Source organism: Ictidomys tridecemlineatus, chromosome 16, assembly GCF_052094955.1.
Source record: "Ictidomys tridecemlineatus isolate mIctTri1 chromosome 16, mIctTri1.hap1, whole genome shotgun sequence".
Lineage (NCBI taxonomy): Eukaryota > Metazoa > Chordata > Mammalia > Rodentia > Sciuridae > Ictidomys > Ictidomys tridecemlineatus.
Genome location: NC_135492.1, coordinates 40,675,667 through 40,694,003, shown reverse-complemented (window position 1 = coordinate 40,694,003; position 18,337 = coordinate 40,675,667). Strand labels below are relative to the sequence as shown.

Sequence of the window (18,337 nt, the reverse complement as noted above, 5' to 3'; positions counted from 1 at the left end):
ACCTCTGGAGTTGCACCTGGAAACCTGGCAGGTCACTTGCAGGGTTTCTGAATGTGCCTTCGCATAGAGATCTATCTCACAGACTGTCCCTGGGGTGGGGTGGGGGGGGCTCTTCATCAGTATCCAAAGAGCCGGTCTGGACAGGGTCTCCTCCTCCACCCCTCCTCCACCGCAGGACACAAAGCTTCGTAGGTCCCTCCCCACATGCCATGTTTCATCTCAGCCACGCACCTTCACTAGAGACCCAGGTTCCTGAGGGGACCAGCCAGCCCACGATCCCAGCCTCTCCTACCTGGGCCAGAGATGATGGCAGATCCAATGGTGTCCCCTCTGGGTTCCAGGCGACAGACAAAAACCCACACTCTAACCTCTCAGCTTCAGTTCCACCAACCACTGTGGAAGTCTGCCGACTATGGCTACACCCTGTGAAGTGGCCACTGGGTCCAGGTCCAGCTGCCAGCCGGGCTGCCTCCCTCTCTGGCCTGGAGGCCAGCAAGGAGGGGAGAGGCCAGGGTGGCGAGAGGCGGGGGAGCATGGCTGGTCACCAGGGGCTGTGGGCTTGCCTCCACAGTGCCATGACAAAAGGGTGTCTCTGCCAAGTCAACGTGAACAGTGGACATGTCTCTGTGTCCTCAGCTTCCTCCTGGGCCACTGTTCACCTGCTCACGAGGCCCTGATCCTATCAGCGACGCTCTGGCCTCAGTCCTGCTTACCTGGAAATTCTTTTGTTCCGAGGACTCCCTGTACAGATGGCTGGGGAAGGGTCGCCCTGGAAACCAGGAGTGCATCTGGCCCAACCCAGGAAGGCTTTTGACGAAAAGGGACGCGTAGGGGTGAATGGCTGGCCAGAGGCCAGGCCCGGAGAGCAGAGCACCCTGGCCCAACAGCTGGGAGGGTAGCCTCCCCCAGGAAGCCTCTCGGAACAATCTCCACCCACCCCATCGCTGGCCCCACGACTCTCCTTGCTTCTTCCCTTATAAGAGGCCCTGGCTCTTTCTGTTTATTGACAACAGGAAGAAAACATCCTTCACGTGGAGTGACAGGTCCCTTCTTCACCATCCCTGGGGAAAGAGCTAGTTCCATGGAGGCTGTAATCCCCCTCTGTATTGATTTTTTCAAATATTTCAGGTATAAAGAACTTGCCCCTGACTATTTCCTTGCTCTCACGTGAATTGATATTTTGCTAATCACAACTCCTAGTTGACAAACAGAACCTCTAAGTGGCGGACACGAGATCAAGTTAACGCAGGTCCTCCTCCACTTCCCAGCCCCGGGCTTTTAAAAATGTGACTGAAACCAGAGACCACAGTGATGTCTTCTCCTCCAATGCAGCCTGTCTAGGAGCTCTGAGGGTGATTGCTTAGGGGTGATCCCTGGATGGCCACACGAGGTCTTAGTTATGTGCCTGGACTCATCATTTTCAAGTTACACTGGATTTTCTCCACTGTTTTTGACTTTAACTCTGCAGTCACTCCAAGATGCACTGTGTACCTGCTTCTGCTGGTGAACTTTCCACCCTATGAGTTTATAATGTAATCCATCTCGAGAGCTCCTTGCGCTTTCTCTGCAAGTAGTGAGCACCTGCTGTATGAATGTCAGGGGGTAGGGGTACAGAGATAAGCAGGACATGGATTCTGTGCTCAGGGAGGGACAGAAGCGCATAAAGACACTGACATTCACCCATGTGCTCAAAGAGGTTAGGTCTGTTCCTCTGGGTCACACAGCTAGGAGGAAATGGGGCACCAGTTTAAAGTCAGGCATCTTTGAGGATAAGGTCGAAGGCTCTTTCCAGGGCTGAACACCTCCTGGGGGAGTTTACGGTCTAATAGGAGAGAATGTAATTCTCCCAAACTAAACTAAAACAATCTGAACTATCCTACAACCAAGACCTATCTGAAGAGCTATAGGGACAAGGGAAAGAATGATAAATTTTTAATGAGGTTACAAGTGACATGGGGATGTCAGGCATTCCGTTTGGAAGCCCTAAGAAACCAGAGAGCACGCATGCAGATGGGACTGTGCTACGGTAGGAGCTGCGAAGTGATGAGGGAGGCAGGTTCAAGCACGGACTTTGCCAGCTTAGCTCCTTGCTACACCCTCCCGTGCCACCACTTGGAATGAGGTCCCTGCTGCTGGGATCAGCCAGAAGGAAATGGAGAAGTGACCAGGCAGAGAAAACGCCTAGCGGTGGACGGGGCTGCTGAGCAGACCTTGGTTCCTTCTAGGGAGATCCTGCAGGGTTTAGGATGTTGGCTCATAGAGGGAAGCTGGGTTCCCTTCTGGTTCTTCCACTGATGCCAAGGAGGGCAGCCTTTGGCTCCAGGCAAGCCCAGACTGACAGCAACGCCCTTCTGGGAGACCCCACTGCACTCAGGTGCAGCAAAGCGCTTTGAGCATTTCCCTTCCAGCCCCCATGGCAGCCCGAGGCAGGGGGACGCTGACTCAATGTAGAAGGAGAACAGAAGTGGGTCTCATCCCAGAAGGAGAGCTGAGTGAATGGCAAAAGGGAGTTAGGGCTCCCTCATGGTCCTCAAAGCACCTGGGAAGGGCATTTTTCTCCTTCAGGAAAACAAAGACAGGGAGTGACTCTGGAAGGAAGCCTTGTTCCCTCACCTTTTGAAGACCACTTGCTGGAGCCTGGTGGCCCCAGCACCCACATGTCTGACATCAGCAAGTTGCATGCCTACCTGTCCCATGGCCATCCAGCTTGTGACCATCTTGATTGGTGTTCTTATAAAAAGAGGAAATTTGGTCACAGATATGCAGAGGCAAGATGATATGAAGGCAGGGGACTGGAGAGCCACATCTATGAGCCAAGGAAGGCCAACGATGGCCAGGAAACCACCAGAAGCTAGAAGAGAGGCCCAGAATAGATTCTGACACCCCACTGACACCTTGATCTCAGACTTCAAGTCTCCTGAACTGTGAGACAGCAAGTTTCAGTTACGTCAAGCCCCTCGGTTCATGATCCTGTGTTACAGCAGCCCTGGGAAACTAATTTGGACAGCAAGCTCTTTTCCCTGTGCTGTACGGCTGAAAGAGACCAACAAAGTCCCAGAAGAAAGAAGCCTCTGAGGTTCTCCGGATTCAAGGTGATCATCCCCACTGCAGACCACCAGGAGAACAAGAGCCACTGAGCAGCCGATAGTCTAGGGCCCGTCTGGGCACATCATATTTTCTCTTCCCATTTCATCCTTCCAATACTGTCAAGTGGGAGTGCTCATCACTCCCATTAAAAAAAAAATACAGAGGAGCAGAGGAGACAGAGGAGCATTTAAATAACTTGGCTAGGACAATGCAGGCAGGACCTGCACCTGGCAAGGTGAGATGTGTGTTGTGCCACACCACCTTTGCATGAAGGTAGGGGACTGGAGAGATACAAGGACAGAAGCCACGCAGGACAGCTACAGGTCCTTCCCAGAGGCTCAGGGTGTTGGCGCCACATCTTTGCTCTGGCCCCCTGTATTTTAGACTATGAGGCTCTCTGGCCAGGGAGAGGCTGTGTTTTCCTGGTTTCTCTCACTGAAAAACAACACTGCAGGGAAATAGCCAAACTCTCTGTGAGGATAAGCTGTTAAAGAATCATCAAGTACTTTAAAAGCCCTGATTTGAGCAAATTTTCATCTTGTACAAAGCACTTTCATGTATGTGGCCTACAGCACAACCGCAGGTGGGAATTCTAGTCATTCCTTTGTACCCACAGGCTCCACGTCACAGATTCAACTAAGTGGGAATCAAAAATATACTTAAAATGTTGCATCTGAACTGAACGTGCTCATATTTTTTTCTTGTCATTATTCCCTAAACAATATGGTATAGCAACGATTCACACAGCATCTGCATTGTATACGGTATTATTGGTTGTCTAGAGATGAGTACACTGGAGGACGGGTGTAGGTTTCATGCAAATACTATGACATTTTACATAAGAGACTTGTGCATCCACAAGTTCTGATAACCTTGGGTGGGAGGCATTGGGAGGGGTCCAGGAACCCATACCTTTGTCTGTATTTGAAGGAGTGATGCGTTGCTTTTTGAACTATCCTTAGTTGTGATTGCCCGATACATCACTCTGAAGTGAAAATTCTGCCAAATGGAACTTATTTACAAGGAAGGATGCCTGCAATTTTTACCTAGACGGGGTTTCTACTGCGGATGTTTTAGGTGATATTCTGGCACAGAGTTGGAGTAAAACATTTTCCACAAATGTTTTCTGACTCAACTCATCTTGCAGTTCATTTTTTCCCCCAACTCTGGATGCTCCTCTTGGCAGGGATGGAATTTCTCAACTCCCTTGTCAGGAGATTATCTTTCCAATCAGATTGTGTTGATGTTGGATAATCTGTAAAGACCCTACTTCCAAATAAGGTCACATCGTAAGGCTCCAGGGAGGACAACTCAGCTGTTCCAGACTCTCTTGTGGCTCCTGGTGGGTGGGTGGGGTCTGCTCCCACCCCACACTCCAGATCCTCAGGGACCACCCCAGAAGGGCTGCTGCTCAATGCTTGCTAGATGGGCGAGTGGCCTTGACCCAGACTTGGACACGAAGACAGAACTGATTCAGATGATCGGTTCCTGCACTCCGCTGCATTTTGCTAAAAACCTAGACTCCAGAGCCAGACTCTGCCTGGGATGAAAGCCCCTGTGCCTCAGTTTATCCCTCTGTAAAATGGGGATTGTAGCCACAGGGCTGTAGTGAGGACTAACTGATGTGTTTTTAAACACTTAGATCAGGGCCTGGCACGTAGCAGGTACTGTATTAAGTGACCTCTCTGGTTATTTGTTCCACTGCTGCTTTTGTTATTATGAATTCAATTAGCCAAAATGGATTGAAGACCATATGTGTGGAGTCAGCTAGACAGGGTTCAAATCTCAACTGTTCTACTTCTTTGCTGAGTGATCCTGGACATTTGACTTAACCACTCTGTGGCCTGGTTTCCTCCTCTGTGAAATGGAAATAATAAAACTACAGATGTCATAGGCTGGGGTGAGGATAGGGCTCTCGTTGCAGTATCCCTCTCACTGTGAGTGCTAGTATCTCCTAGACACTATTCCTATGATTGATACTGCTGTGACTGTGAGGGATACTCCAGCCGCCCTGGGAAAACCTAAGGTCACCTTGAGGCCTAAGATGGGTTCACCATGGCTGGATATACATCTGAGGCTGGAAGGACACTCATGGGGTCAGGTGGCTCCTCTTGTGTGCCCCTGAATTCTCTCTGCCCGCCACCAGAAACCCAGACCTAGAGCTGTGACCTGGTCCTTCCTGGTGACCACGTGGCCTGTGTCCTCTCCCAGCTGCAGAGGGATGCTCCTCATACATTCATCAGATTTCTGGAACCCTCCTGTAGCTTCATTGCTGCGTATCAGTTACAATCCAGCTCTTCACAGGAGCCCTGTGTGCCCTGCCCCTCGCCACATGCCCACTCCTCTGTCCACATGGCCTGTCAGTCCTGCATACCCCTCTCCAGCCCCGCTGTCCTCCTCTCTGTTCCTCCCAACACTCCCAGCCCTGTTCCTTGAAGCCTTCACATCTGCAGCAATGTCCTCACCTGACCCAAGACCCCTGCATGCTGTCTGCTCTACCATCCAGAGCTCTGGCCAAATGTCCCCTCCTCTGGCCACCTGCCACTCCACCCTGCTTACTTTCTTTGAAAAGCTTATCACACCTTGAAACTGCCTTCTGTATTTAGCACATCACAGTCTGCAGGGTTGTCACCACCATGAGGACAGGGTCTCATTTGCTCTTTTTAATTCAAGGGCACCCAGAGAGGGATAAAAAGCAGACAATGACTGTACACAGAAGTGCTCAAGAACACTCAAGAACAAACAAACGGGAAGCCCTGCTTTCAAGTATCCTTTAGAGAGAAGACAACACAACCTTCTTCTATAATAAAACAGATTCCACTCAATGGTGAAATTCCACCATGTAGTTGCCACCGACCGGGGACAAACCCATGAGGAAACCTTCAATCCATCTCAGGAGACAGAGAAGGGACCTGCCACCTCCTCCCTCTGTGGATGGCTTGTAGATAGCTCTCCTCGACCTCCTTCCTCACCCACGCCTGCCAATAACTGCTGGGTTTAGATGCCCATCTTTCTGTTCTGTATTATCAATTGTTTAATATTCAAGAGATGGCATTAAATAAATATGTGAGCAATTATGTCATGTGTTTGAAAACAATCTGGTCAGTCCCAAAGTGCTTGGGTGAGAAATCAAACTTCATAGAGGCAAGAGGTCTGAGTGATCTCTGAGGGAGGAGGAGAGGCACGGCAGCCTGCAGACCTGCTCCTTCCTGGTTCTGCTCTGGGGTTACTCTGTGCAGGTAGGAGCAGGGGCAGGTGGAAGTCTGCTGTATCTTCACAGTCAGAATCTCACAGTTGCATCCTGGATGCAAAGTTGCTACATGGGGTCTCAGTTTACTCGTCTGTGTAAAGGGCCAACTACATCTACTTGGGGAAGGGCAGGTGCTGGGAGGATGTTCTTAAGGAAGATGAGTTGGATCTGATGCTGGAGATGAGTGGTACAAGCTCTGGTTCCTGATATACCATCAAACCGCAAGGTGGGTGGAGCGAGGTAAAAACAGGCCAAAAGGAAGGGCTTCAGGAGCACATAAAAAGACACAGTTGGTTCCAGCAAAGGGCCAGAGAAATCTTATGGAGCTGCCATGTGTGCTAGTTCTGCAAGGTGAATGGCATTTTGACCCCAGGGAGAGGGCTGAACCATTTCAGTAGCACAGATGAGGAACCTAGTGCATAACAAGTATGTTCCAGCTACTCTGGATTATCTTTGCGTAGCTTTTCTAAGATGCCATTCTGGTCTCCATTTTATGGATTAGGTCATGCTGGCTCAGAGAAGCTTCCTCAGTTGCAAAACTGGTATATTTTGAACTCAGATCTGAGTCCATCTCCCAAGCTCTTGATAACCACTAAACATATTATGACCACTCAGCCAAATGACACTGTTGACCCTCTTAGCTCAAGCATGGGTCACAGCAAGCCCACCTCTGAGGATTCATGTGCAGCCCAGATGGTAGGAGAAGGAACCAGGGCCAGATGATGTTACCAGCCTTCATGTGAGCACCAGTCTGTCCTCCCAGGACAGAGGCAGTGTCAGAGTTGCCGGGGTCCCCCAGCAACAGTCAGGGCTGGGGCAGACCCTGGGAATGAAAACCATCTATCACGTGATGTCCTACTGCCTTCTACTTCCAAGTTCTAATTCAACTGCAAAAGGGTTTCCAGGGAGTTTCTCCAAACAGGCCAAATGTTGCACAATGATACATGTGTCTCCAACAGGATGGGCAATGGTAGGTAGCTGCTTTCAAACACTCTGTGCTCCTGCTCAGTTGACCCTCCATTAATAACCCCTGCTCATGCCGCACTTGCTCTCTACTCAGTTTGCCCTCCTCCCCACAACAAATCCCCAGTGTCAACTCACCCCTCCACGTCTTCTGGTTAAACGAGAGGCGTCAGGCCTTGGAAAATGGGGCCCATGTCTTGCTGGCTCTGGGGACTGGGTGACGAAGTTCAACTCTGGAAAAGGGAAGAGATGGATTGGTTAGGGGCCACATGACCTGACTCAGGTCAGGAAGTAGGGTCGGGAACAGTGGTGTGAGTGTCCCCTGAGTAATGGCTCTGGGCTAGGGCCAGTGTTGGGGGTGTAGATGTAGGGAAAACAGGGGTGCCCCTCCCCCAACTCCCCTCAGGGCTGACGCAGCTACACAGGACCCCACCCCTGCCTTCTGTATTGAGATCTGCCCAGGTGGGTTTCACCACTCCCAGGCCCCACGCTCATCTCAGGGCAGCAGGTCCATCTGCTGGTAGGGGTCAAAGTGGAATCTCCCTATTGGTCGCTGGTGTGACTGTGAGGGCAGAGGAGGTATGGTGCAATTGTCACAGGTGTGTGCTCTAGAGAGACAGAGGCCCTTCTTTGGCTGGTGGCTTTGAAGCCCCTGGTTCCCCACATGGAGAACAGAAAGAATACCCATTTCTCAAGATTTTTTTTCTGAGAGGTAATGATATGCATAAGAATATGCATAAATACTTTGGCTTTAGAAAGATTCAATAAACAGCAGCAGAGACCAAATGGATGTTATATGTGTCTTTATTGGCCCCCTTTTATTGATTGGTCTATCTCTCCACTTGTCCATCCATCCATCCATCCACTCACCCATTCATCTATCATTCATCCACCATCTACCCATTTATTTATGTATCACTTTTTTTAGTTTGAAATAGATATAAATTTAGAGGAAATTGGAAAGAAATGTACAGGGAGGCTCCATGAACCTCCCTCAGACACCCCCCAAATTAACATCTTGCACAACCAGAGCGCATCATCAAAAATAGACATGTGAAATTGCACAATTCATAGACCTAATTCAGATTTTCCAGTTTTATATGCATTTATGTGTGTGCGTACAGCTCCAAGAAATTTTACATGTGGTTTTATGTAATCATCATCACAACCAAGATCCCAAAGTGTCCCATCACTATGAGGCTTCCTCAGGGTACCCCTTTATAGTCATACCCATTTCCTGCCAACTCTCATCCCTGACCTCTAACAACCACCATCCCATTCTCTATCATATTAGTCTTTCAATAATTTAAACATGGAACAAGGCAAGATATAACCATTTGCGGATTGGCTTTTTTTTTTTTTTAACTTGGCTTAATCCTCTGGAGATTCATCCAGGTTGCTGTGCCTATCAATAGTTCATTTAATTTTATTGTTGAGTAATATTTCATGCATGGGTGTGCCACAGCGAGCTTAATCATTTACTCATTTAAGGACCTCTGAGTTATTTCCACTTTTGGGGAATAATTATGTATAATGCTCCTATAAACAATGGTGTACAAGTACAAAGGTTTCACTTATTTGTGATAAATGCCCTAAAGTGCAATAGTTGGGTCACATGATAGTTGCATATTTTAAAAAGAAATTGCTCGGGGCTGGGGTTGTAGCTCAGTGGTATAGAGCTTGCCTAGCATGGGTGAGGCACTGGGTTCTATCCCTCAGCAACACATTACAAAATAAATAAAATAAAGATATGTGTCCATCTACAACTAAAAATATTTTTAAAAAATGATTTTTTTAAAAAAAAATAAATAAAAAGATATTGTTAAACTTTTCCAGAGTAGTTGTACTATTTTATATACCTACCAGAAATGCATGAGTGACCCAACTTTTCTGCATCCTTGTAGGCATTTGGAGTTGTTATTATTATTTTCCATTTAAGTCACTCTGATAGGTGTGGGATGTTATCTCATTGTGATTTTAATCTGCATTTCCCTAGTGGCTAACCATGTTAAACATCTTTTCATGTGAAATGAAAAAATGAGTCTTCAGAGAGATGACTCTTCATGTCTTTTTCTCATTTTCTAATTGAATTGTTTAATTTTTTTTTTTACTTTTGCATTTATGAGTTTCTTTTAAATGCCAGATACTGTAACCTTCTCAGATTTTATGGTTTGCTAATATTTTCTTCCAGTTTATATTTTTTCAATCTCTAAACCGAGGGGCGTTTGTGTGTGTGTGTGTGTGTGTGTGTGTGTGTGTGTGTGTGTGTGTGTGTAAAGCACAAGCTTTTAATTTTGGTGAAGTCCAATTTATCATTTTATTTTTCCTTTTATGGACCATGCGATGCGTTTGGTGTCAAACATAAGAACTCTGCTTCTTAGCCCTAGATACTGAATATTCTTCTCTTGCTTTTTTTCCTAAATGGTTTATAGTTTTTGCATTTTGCCTTTAAGTCTGTGGTCCACTTGGAGTTAATATTTAAAAAGCTTAGACTTAAGTTGACATTATTGTTATTATTATTGTTTTGCCTATGGATGTCCAGTTGCTCCAGCGTCATTTGAGATAGACTGTGATCTTTCCTCCACTGAATTGCTTTTGTTTCCTTGTTAAAATCTTCTGGGCATGTTGGTGTGGGTGATTTCTGGCCCATCTATTTCATTCCATTGATCTATGGGTCATTTTTCTGCCAATCCCATTTGGGCTTGATTTCTGCATAATGAATCTTGAAATCAGATAAACTTATTCTTCTTTTTCAAAACTGTGTTAGTATTCTAGCTCCTCTGGCATACCACATGAATTTTAGAATAGTCTTTTCAACATCTACATAAATATTGTTGGGATTTTGATAGGAATCGCAGAGAAGTGATATCTTTATTATATCTTCCATTCATGAATACAGTGCTACGTCTCTTCCTTTACTTAGATCTTTGATTTCTTTCATCAGTGTTTTACAGTTTTTAGCGTACCAATCCTATAAAAATTTTGTCAAATTTACCCTTAAGTGTTTCATTGCTTTGAGTGTTGTATAAGTGGCACTCCAATTTTTATTTTGGTGTCCACATGTGCATTGCTAGTACAGAGAAATGCACTAGATTTTTATACGTTTATCTTGGGTCTTGTGACTTTTCTAAATTCACCCATGAGTTCTGGAGAGGTTTTGTTCATTTATTCCTGTTTGTGTATGTATTCCTTGGAACTTCTTATGTAGACAATCAAGTCATGTGCAACCAGGGAGATTTTATTTCTTAATTTGCAATTCTTATGCCTCTTCTTGTCTTCTCTTACTGAACCAGCTTGGACTTCTAGCACTATGTAAAGTATAAATGGTAAAATTTGGCATTCTTGCCTTATTCTCATTCTTAGGTGAAAAGAGTCAGTTTATAAGTACTTAGTATAATGTTAGTTGTAGTGTTTTTTTTTTTTTCAAATGCTCTTTATTAACCTGAGGAAGTCCCTACGATTCCCATTTTTCTGATGACTTTTTCATGAATGGGTGTTGAATTTTCTTTTCATTCATTGACAGATATAATTACTAATATTCCTTCTTTAGCCTATCAACATGATGATTTATACTGACTAATTTTTAAATGTTGAACCAACTTGTATCCCTGAAATAGGTTCCCCTGGACCATGGTGCATAATTCTTTTCATACATTGTTGAATTCTATTTATTAATGATTTATTAAAGACTTTCACATCTATATTCATGAAGGATATTGGTTGGTAGTTTTTTATTTTTGTTTTTGTTCTTTTTACTATTTTACAGTTTTGATACTAGCTTCATAAATTCAATTTGAAAGTGGCCTTTCTCTACTTACTGGAATACATTGTAGAGAAATGGTGTTAAATTTCAAACATTTGATTAAGTTCTCCAGTAAAATTATCTGATCTTAGGGATTTCTTTTGAGGGAATTTTAAAATTATGGATTCAATTTAGTAATTATAAGAAAATTAAATTCAAGTTATTCATTTCATATTGGATGAACTGGAAGAGTTTTGCGTTTTTCAAGGCATTAGTACCATTTTCAATTTCTCAGGTTTATGTGAGTAGTGTTATTCATCGTATTCTTTTCCTATCAATGCCTGCAGGGTCTGTAGTGATGCCCCCTATTTCATTCTTGATTTTGGTCATTTTTCTGTTTCTGCCTCTCTGATTAGTATTGCTTGAACTCTGTCAGTGGTATATTGATCCTTTGAAAGAACAGTTTCTTTGTTTCATTGATTTTCTTGTCTTTCTGTTTTAGATTTTTGATCTTCTCGTTATTATTTTCTTTCTTAGGCTTTATGATTTTCCTTTCTTTGGATTGAGATTATTTTTCTCTTCTTTTTAAAAAATTTTTTCCCCAAATGGGAGTTAGGACTATTGGTTTGAGGCTTTTTATCTTTGTGAGTAATGCCTAATGCCATAAAATTTCCCTCTCAACATTGCCTTAGCCATGTCCTACAAACTTTGATATGTTGTATATTTATTTCTATTAAGTTCAACATATTTTAAAATTTATATTTAGACTTTCTCTTTGAATCATGAGTTATTTTATGTATATTATTTAGTTTTCAAGAGGTTGGAGATTTTCATGTTATCCTACTATAATTTTTATTTTGATTCCATTATGGTCAGAGAAAATATGCTCTATAATTTCAACTCTAATTTGCTGAAGCAAGTTTTATGACCCATCTTAATGATCAATCTTGGTACGTTATCTTTGAAAGTTTAAAAAGAATGTGTATTCTGCTGTTATTTGGTGTAGTCCATAAATATTATTAGATCCTGTAGTTCATGTTGTTGTTGAGTTAGTTGTTCTATCAGTTATTAAGAGAGGGGTGTTGAAGTCACCAGCTGTAATTGTGGCCAATTTTATCAGTTTTTGCTACACATATTTCGTAGCTCTGTTGTTTTGAGTATACACATTTCGGATTGCTATGTGTTCCTGATGGACTGATCCTTATATTAAAATAAGATATCCTCTCTAGTCCTAATAATTTTCTTTACTCTGAAGTCAACCATTTCTGATATTAACATAGCCACTCCTACTTTCTTTTGGTTAAAATGTGCATGATATAATCTTTCTGTCCTTTTACTTTCAGTCTTCTCATATAGTATTTGAAATATCTCATAGACAGTGTATAATTGGTCATGCTTTCCAATCCATTCTGCTAACCTCTGTCTTTTGAATAGCATTTTGTTCACCTATATATAATATAATTATTGATATGTTAAGGTGTAAATGTGCCATTTTATTTTTGTTTTCTGTTTGTTCTTTTTATATACATCTACAATCATATCAGATAGTGTTATAATTTTGGCTTCAAACATCAAACATAATTTAGGAAACTCAAGAAGCAAAGGAAATTTAATTGCCTATTGCATTTACCCATATTTTTACTTAAAATGTTCTTGGATCTTTCTTGATGATGTCTCCAAATTCCTAAAAAAACAAAACAACAACAAAAAAAAAAAACCACACCAAAAAAACCCTGCTTCTTTTCTGTTTGGAGAACTTCTTTAGTCTTTTTTTTTTTTTTTTTAATGGATTGTTCCAAGGGGTGTTTTACCATTGCACTACATCTGCAGTCCTTTTTATTTATTTATTTATTTATCTTACTTTTGAGAGTCTCACTAAATTTTTGAGGTTGGCCTTAAACTTGCAATCCTGCCTCAGCCTCACAAGTTGCTGGGATTACAGGTGCACACTGCACCTAGCTTAAGTGGTTCTTTAGGGTAGGTCTTGTGCCAACAAGTTCTCTTCCTTTCCCTTCATCTGAGAATGTCTTAATCTCCCCTTCATTCCCAAAGAATATCTTTGCTAGATATACGATTGATAGTTACTTTTCCCCCTAGCATTTCAAATACTTTAACATGGTTTCCCATGAGAAATCTATTGGCATTCTAATTGCCGTCCCCCACCCCCTGCTACCATATGTGAGGGATCATTTCTATCTCATTGCTTTCAAATTTTTTTGTTTTGATTTTATTTTTCAAAATTTAACTGTTTTTAATCTTGTAATGGTGGATTGCTTTGAATCTATCCCTCTTTGGGGGGTTTGCTTAACTTCCTGAATCTCTGGGGCTTGGGGGATTAGCCATTGTTTCTTCATATGGTTTTAGTCTCTGTGTTCCAGTTTATTGATGCCTTCTTCTGTCCTCTTCTGTCTACTGTTAAACACATCCATTGAGTTTTTAAAATTTCAGACCTATTTTTCAGTTTTAAAATTTTCATTTGGTTTTCCTTTATATCTTCTATTTCTTTGCTAAGACTTCATTTTTAAAAATTTGATTCAAGTGTGCTCATTGTTGTCCCTTGGAACTTTTTTTTTTTTTTTTAAGACTGCTTTGAAATCTTCACTACTAGAATGTTCTAATATCTCTGCCATGGCATTGTTGACATTTATTGTCTTTTTTTTTTCACCATTCAGTTGGAGATTTTGCTGGTTCTTGCTATGATAAGTGAATTTTAGTGGAAACTCATGCATTGGAAGAATCTATTATGAGACTCTGGATCTTGTTTTAACTTTCTATTTCAGCTGGCTTCCTTTGAAATCACTCCACCAGGGGAAGAGAATGCTGGCTTGTTAACTCCAGGTAGGGGGTACAAGTCCCAATCAACCTCCACTGACACCTGAGGGGGATCCTTGCTGTTGGGCAGGACAGGGAGGGGGATTCCAGCTCCCCACTGGGCCTCTGCTGAGACCTCCCTGGCTGGAGGGGCAGTTAGGAGTGCCTGCTACAGCTCCAATGTGGTCTCCTCTGGCACTGTGGGGGTTTGGGGTGAGGTGTTGCTAACTAGTGGGGATCAAAGTCCTGGCTCCCTACTTATCCTTCTCTAGCTCCACTCCAATGGGGATTGGGAGTTTGAGTTTCCTCATTATAGTCTGGTGAGGGTGTAAGTCTAGTTTTCCCACTGGGTCTTTGCTAGCATGGACCTCAGTGTTTTCTGTGGTGTTTGGCTGAAGCAGAGCTGTTTTTGTCTAAAAGTGTGTTTAGCTAGGTCACCCTTTCTGGTTTCTTAGCTGGAGCAAGCAGGCTTCTGCTGGGGATGTGTTTGGTCTGCTCACTGGTATTTTCTCATTTCTGGTATCTTCAGCTTCAGCCCTGGGATATATGGGGCAAAAAGAGAACCCAGAGAATTCCCACCACTATTTCTTGGGGCCTGGGTCTGTGTTCTTCTTTCAGAATTTTCTTATAGTTGTTCTACATACAATGTCTAAGGGTTTGTTGTTGTTGCTGTTGTACTTAGTGGGAGGAATATAGGAAAGTACCTCGACCTCATCTTCCTGGAATGAGAAGCCCCCCTACAACCTCTCAGCAAGTGCTCCCCACCTGCCTGGAGTTTTCCAGAATGCCATCTATTCAAATCACAGTTTCTGAAATCCCTGTCATGTTCCATGGGCTCCCAGTTTTCTGCTTGACTCAGGTGATGGCTCACCTGTCCTGCCAGGAGGTAAGCAGATCTATGAACTTTTAGGAGTATGTACAGTAAGGGGAGACTTGAAAAGATGCAATGTTATTAAAACTAGAAATCCATGTGCGAATCTTTTTCAAGGTCTTAGGGCCTTGCTTCCCCTGCCAGTTATCTTCAGGGGAACACGGGATCTGAATATTCCAGCTCTGCCTCATTTCCCATTTATTGCCAATTCCTCCTCAGAGCTGTGCATTTTCATTTACGAGGTGCTGTCAGGTCTGTGCTTTATTCCCTCCCCTCCCACAGTTCTTGGAGGCAGGCATCACCCACTGTCCTTTATGTAGCACTATGGTTTGGCTGTGGTTTGAGTGTGTTCCCCAAGGGTCCATATGCTGAAAGCTTGATCCTCAGTGTGGTCATGCCAGGAAGTGGGGGAACTTTAAGAAATGAAGTCTAGTGGAGGGTGTTTAGGTCAATGGGGATGCTGTCACTGGAAGAGATTAAGGTAGATCTTGTGGGGACCCTAGCTATTCACACAAGAGTGAGTTGATATAAAAGAGTCAGGTCTAGTCCCTCCTTGTTCTCACTGTATTCCTTTCTTGCCATGTGATCTCTTCTTGTTACTCTTTTTCTTGCCTTTGTGATGCCATCCACTATGAGGCTCTCATCAAATTCAAACTGATGCTGGGGCATGCCTGTGAACTTCCAAAACTGTGAGCTAAATAAATCTCTTTTCTTTAGTTATCACCCAGCCTCAGGTATTGTGTTATAGCAACAGAACACACATTAATACATGTGTGGAGCATCCAGCTTCCAGAAGGCTGTGACTTGCTCAAGACCACTTAGTTGTCTGCTGCCAGAGCAGAGGTTTTTCCCAGGACTTGTGACTCCAGCTTCGATGTCATTTCTGAAACTCTTCAATGTCTGGCTACAAATTCTTCCTGTAGCTTTTTTATTTTTTTCCCTAAGTCAGCAGTTCTCAAAGTGTGTTCCATAGTCTGTGGAGGATTCCCAAAGATCCTTTCAGTGGTCTAAGAGGTCAAACTGTTTTCCTAGTAACACTAAGACGTTATCTGTCATTTTCATAGTGTTGACGTTTGCATTGATGGTGGTACAAAATAATGGTGAATGAAGCTATTGGTGTCCCCCACGTGAAGTTCACAGTTGGCTCCAAACTAAACTGGCAGTTATCATAATGTTCATTTGTTGTGCATTTGTGGTTAAAAAAAAAAAGCCAGTTTCACTTAGGAATGTCCTGAGAAGTGATGAAAATTGTTAATTTTATTAAATCTAGACCTTTGAGAACAAAGACTGGGAAGTTTACATAAAGCACTTCTGCCCACCGAAGTCTGAAGGTTTCTAGAAGTAAAGCATATACATGATCCTTTGTGTTGCCTGTTGAATTAGTTCTTCTTTTATGGAACACCACTTTCCCCAAAAGAGCTACCTGCAAATGATGGTGGTTCTAACTTGGGTAAGTTTGGCAGATATTTTCTCAAAAAATGTACCAAGTGAGCCTATCATTTTAGGGAAAACAACTGACTGTATTTGATAACACGGACAAAATTTGAACTTCAAACTTTGGGAAAACTTTTATCTGCTATCAGGACTTGATGGCTTCCCGGTACCTTAAGATATTTCTAATGAGGTCAGGATGAGGTCACAAATGCAATTTTTTTTGAGACAGTATTACAAAATGTGCAAATGTTTAGAAGATGTACGTGACTCCCGTGAGCCAATATTTTCTTTCTATTTTTTTTTAGTTGTAGTTGGGCACAATACCTTTATTTTGTTTATTTATTTTTATGTGGTGCTGAGGATCAAGCCCAGGGCCTCCCACATGCTAGGTGAATGCTCTACTGCTGAGCCCCAATCCCAGCCCGAGCCAATATTTTCCAAATGAACAATGCATGATGTTATAAAATCATGCCTGGGTAAAAGAGTCATCCAAGTGTAAAAAAAAAAAGGAGGGCTTTAACGTACACTGGTTAAGCATCTCTAGTCTGAAAATTTGAAATCCAAAATGCTCCAAAATCTGAAATGAGCATTGTGTCTACTCAAAAAGTTTCAGATTAGAGGCACATTTCAGATTAAAGGTGCTCAATCTGTCAATACAATGTGAATATTCCAAAATCCAAAAAGCTCCAAAATTTGAAACACGCCTGGTCCCAAGCATTTTGAATAAGGATATTCAATCTATTAATATGAGAAGCTCATTGTAATGGCTTCAGATTCTTCATTACAGCTGATTTTAAAGATCCTAACTGCTGTGAGTTGAACTCTATCTCTCCCAAATTCACAGGTTGAAGCTCTAACTCCGTGAACCTCAGAATGTGACTATATTTGGAGGCAGGGATCTTAAAGGTGGCTATTAAGTAAAATGAGGCTGTTGGTGGAGGCCCTAAAAGGGAAGGGAAATATGGATACACAGAGACACCATGGTTATGTTCCTGTGAGGACACAGAAGGAAATCGGCCATCTGTATGCCAAGAAGAGAGATCTCAGGAGAAACCAAGCTTGCAGATACGTATATCCTAAACTTTCACCTTCCAGAACTCTGAGAAAATAAATGTCTGTTGTTTAAGCACCCATGCATGAGTTATTTTGTTACAGCAGCCCTAGCAGACTTAAACACTATCAATAGTTGAGTTTGGTGTAGTATCATAGAAGAATATCTATGATGATTGGAGAAGGTTATGAAAATACTCTACCTTTTCCTAAAAATATATCTATATGAGATTGGATTTTTCTTCATATACATCAAACAAAGCATCATATCACAACTGGCTAGATACCAAGGAGAATTCTGCTGTCTTCAATTAAAGAGAATTTCAAAAATATAAAACAACATTACTCTTCTAATTTTTGTTTTGGAAAAAAATAGTCATTTTTAAATAAAATATATTATTTTATGTTACCGTGAAGAGTTTACTATTGTTATTTTAAATAAATTAAGAAATAGACTATTGAAGTGTTTGAATATCTAATATGGAAAATACAGAGGGAGATAATCACTTGCATAAGCAACACTCTTTGGTGTCAGTAATTTTGAAGAGTAAAAGGTCCTGAGACAAAAGCTGGGGAATGGCTGATTTACTTCAGCATTTCCCAAACCTCAGTTAATGGATTATGACTGTCATGATGGTTACTATCTGTCCTTTTATTGACTTTATGATTTTTTTCTTAACTTGATTGATTGAAACTTAAATATATTTATTTTAGGAGGAAATTTTTATAGTCCTACCAGGGGAAAACTAGTATAATTCCCAACAAATGAAAGACCATGACAAAGAGTGGGAAAAACACAGGATGTCCTTAAGTTTAATAGATGCTATGGCCCACCAAAGGCCCTGAGTCTGCTCTCAGCTCAAATGGAGTTTAGCAAACATTTGAGAGGGGAGAGGGTGGTGATTAAGGATCCAGTGGATCCAGACAGAACGTCTTGCCTTGATGTACTCGGCAGAAGGAAAGAGGGCTGACAATGGGCGAATTTTCCTATCAGCGATGGACTCTCATTTAATCCCTCCTGAGATCCTCTTATGTACCATTGCAGTACATGCCCTGCATGCTGGGAAGCTCAAACTGAGTGGCATTGAGACTGAAGAGCAGACTCCCTTCACCACTGTGGTTCTGCCTG

General features: G+C 42.7%; 1 protein-coding gene across 12 annotated transcripts in view; it reads right to left on the bottom strand.

The window, feature by feature from the left end:
- Atp2b2 (ATPase plasma membrane Ca2+ transporting 2) overlaps window positions 1-18,337 on the bottom strand; it is a 342,527-nt gene that overhangs the window by 179,709 nt on the left and 144,481 nt on the right. For all 12 annotated transcript variants that reach the window (XM_078033478.1, XM_078033481.1, XM_078033480.1 and 9 more), the window contains one exon: window positions 7,439-7,533. The gene's annotated coding sequence lies outside the window, so the exon portion shown is untranslated. The remainder of the gene's footprint in view (window positions 1-7,438; window positions 7,534-18,337) is intronic.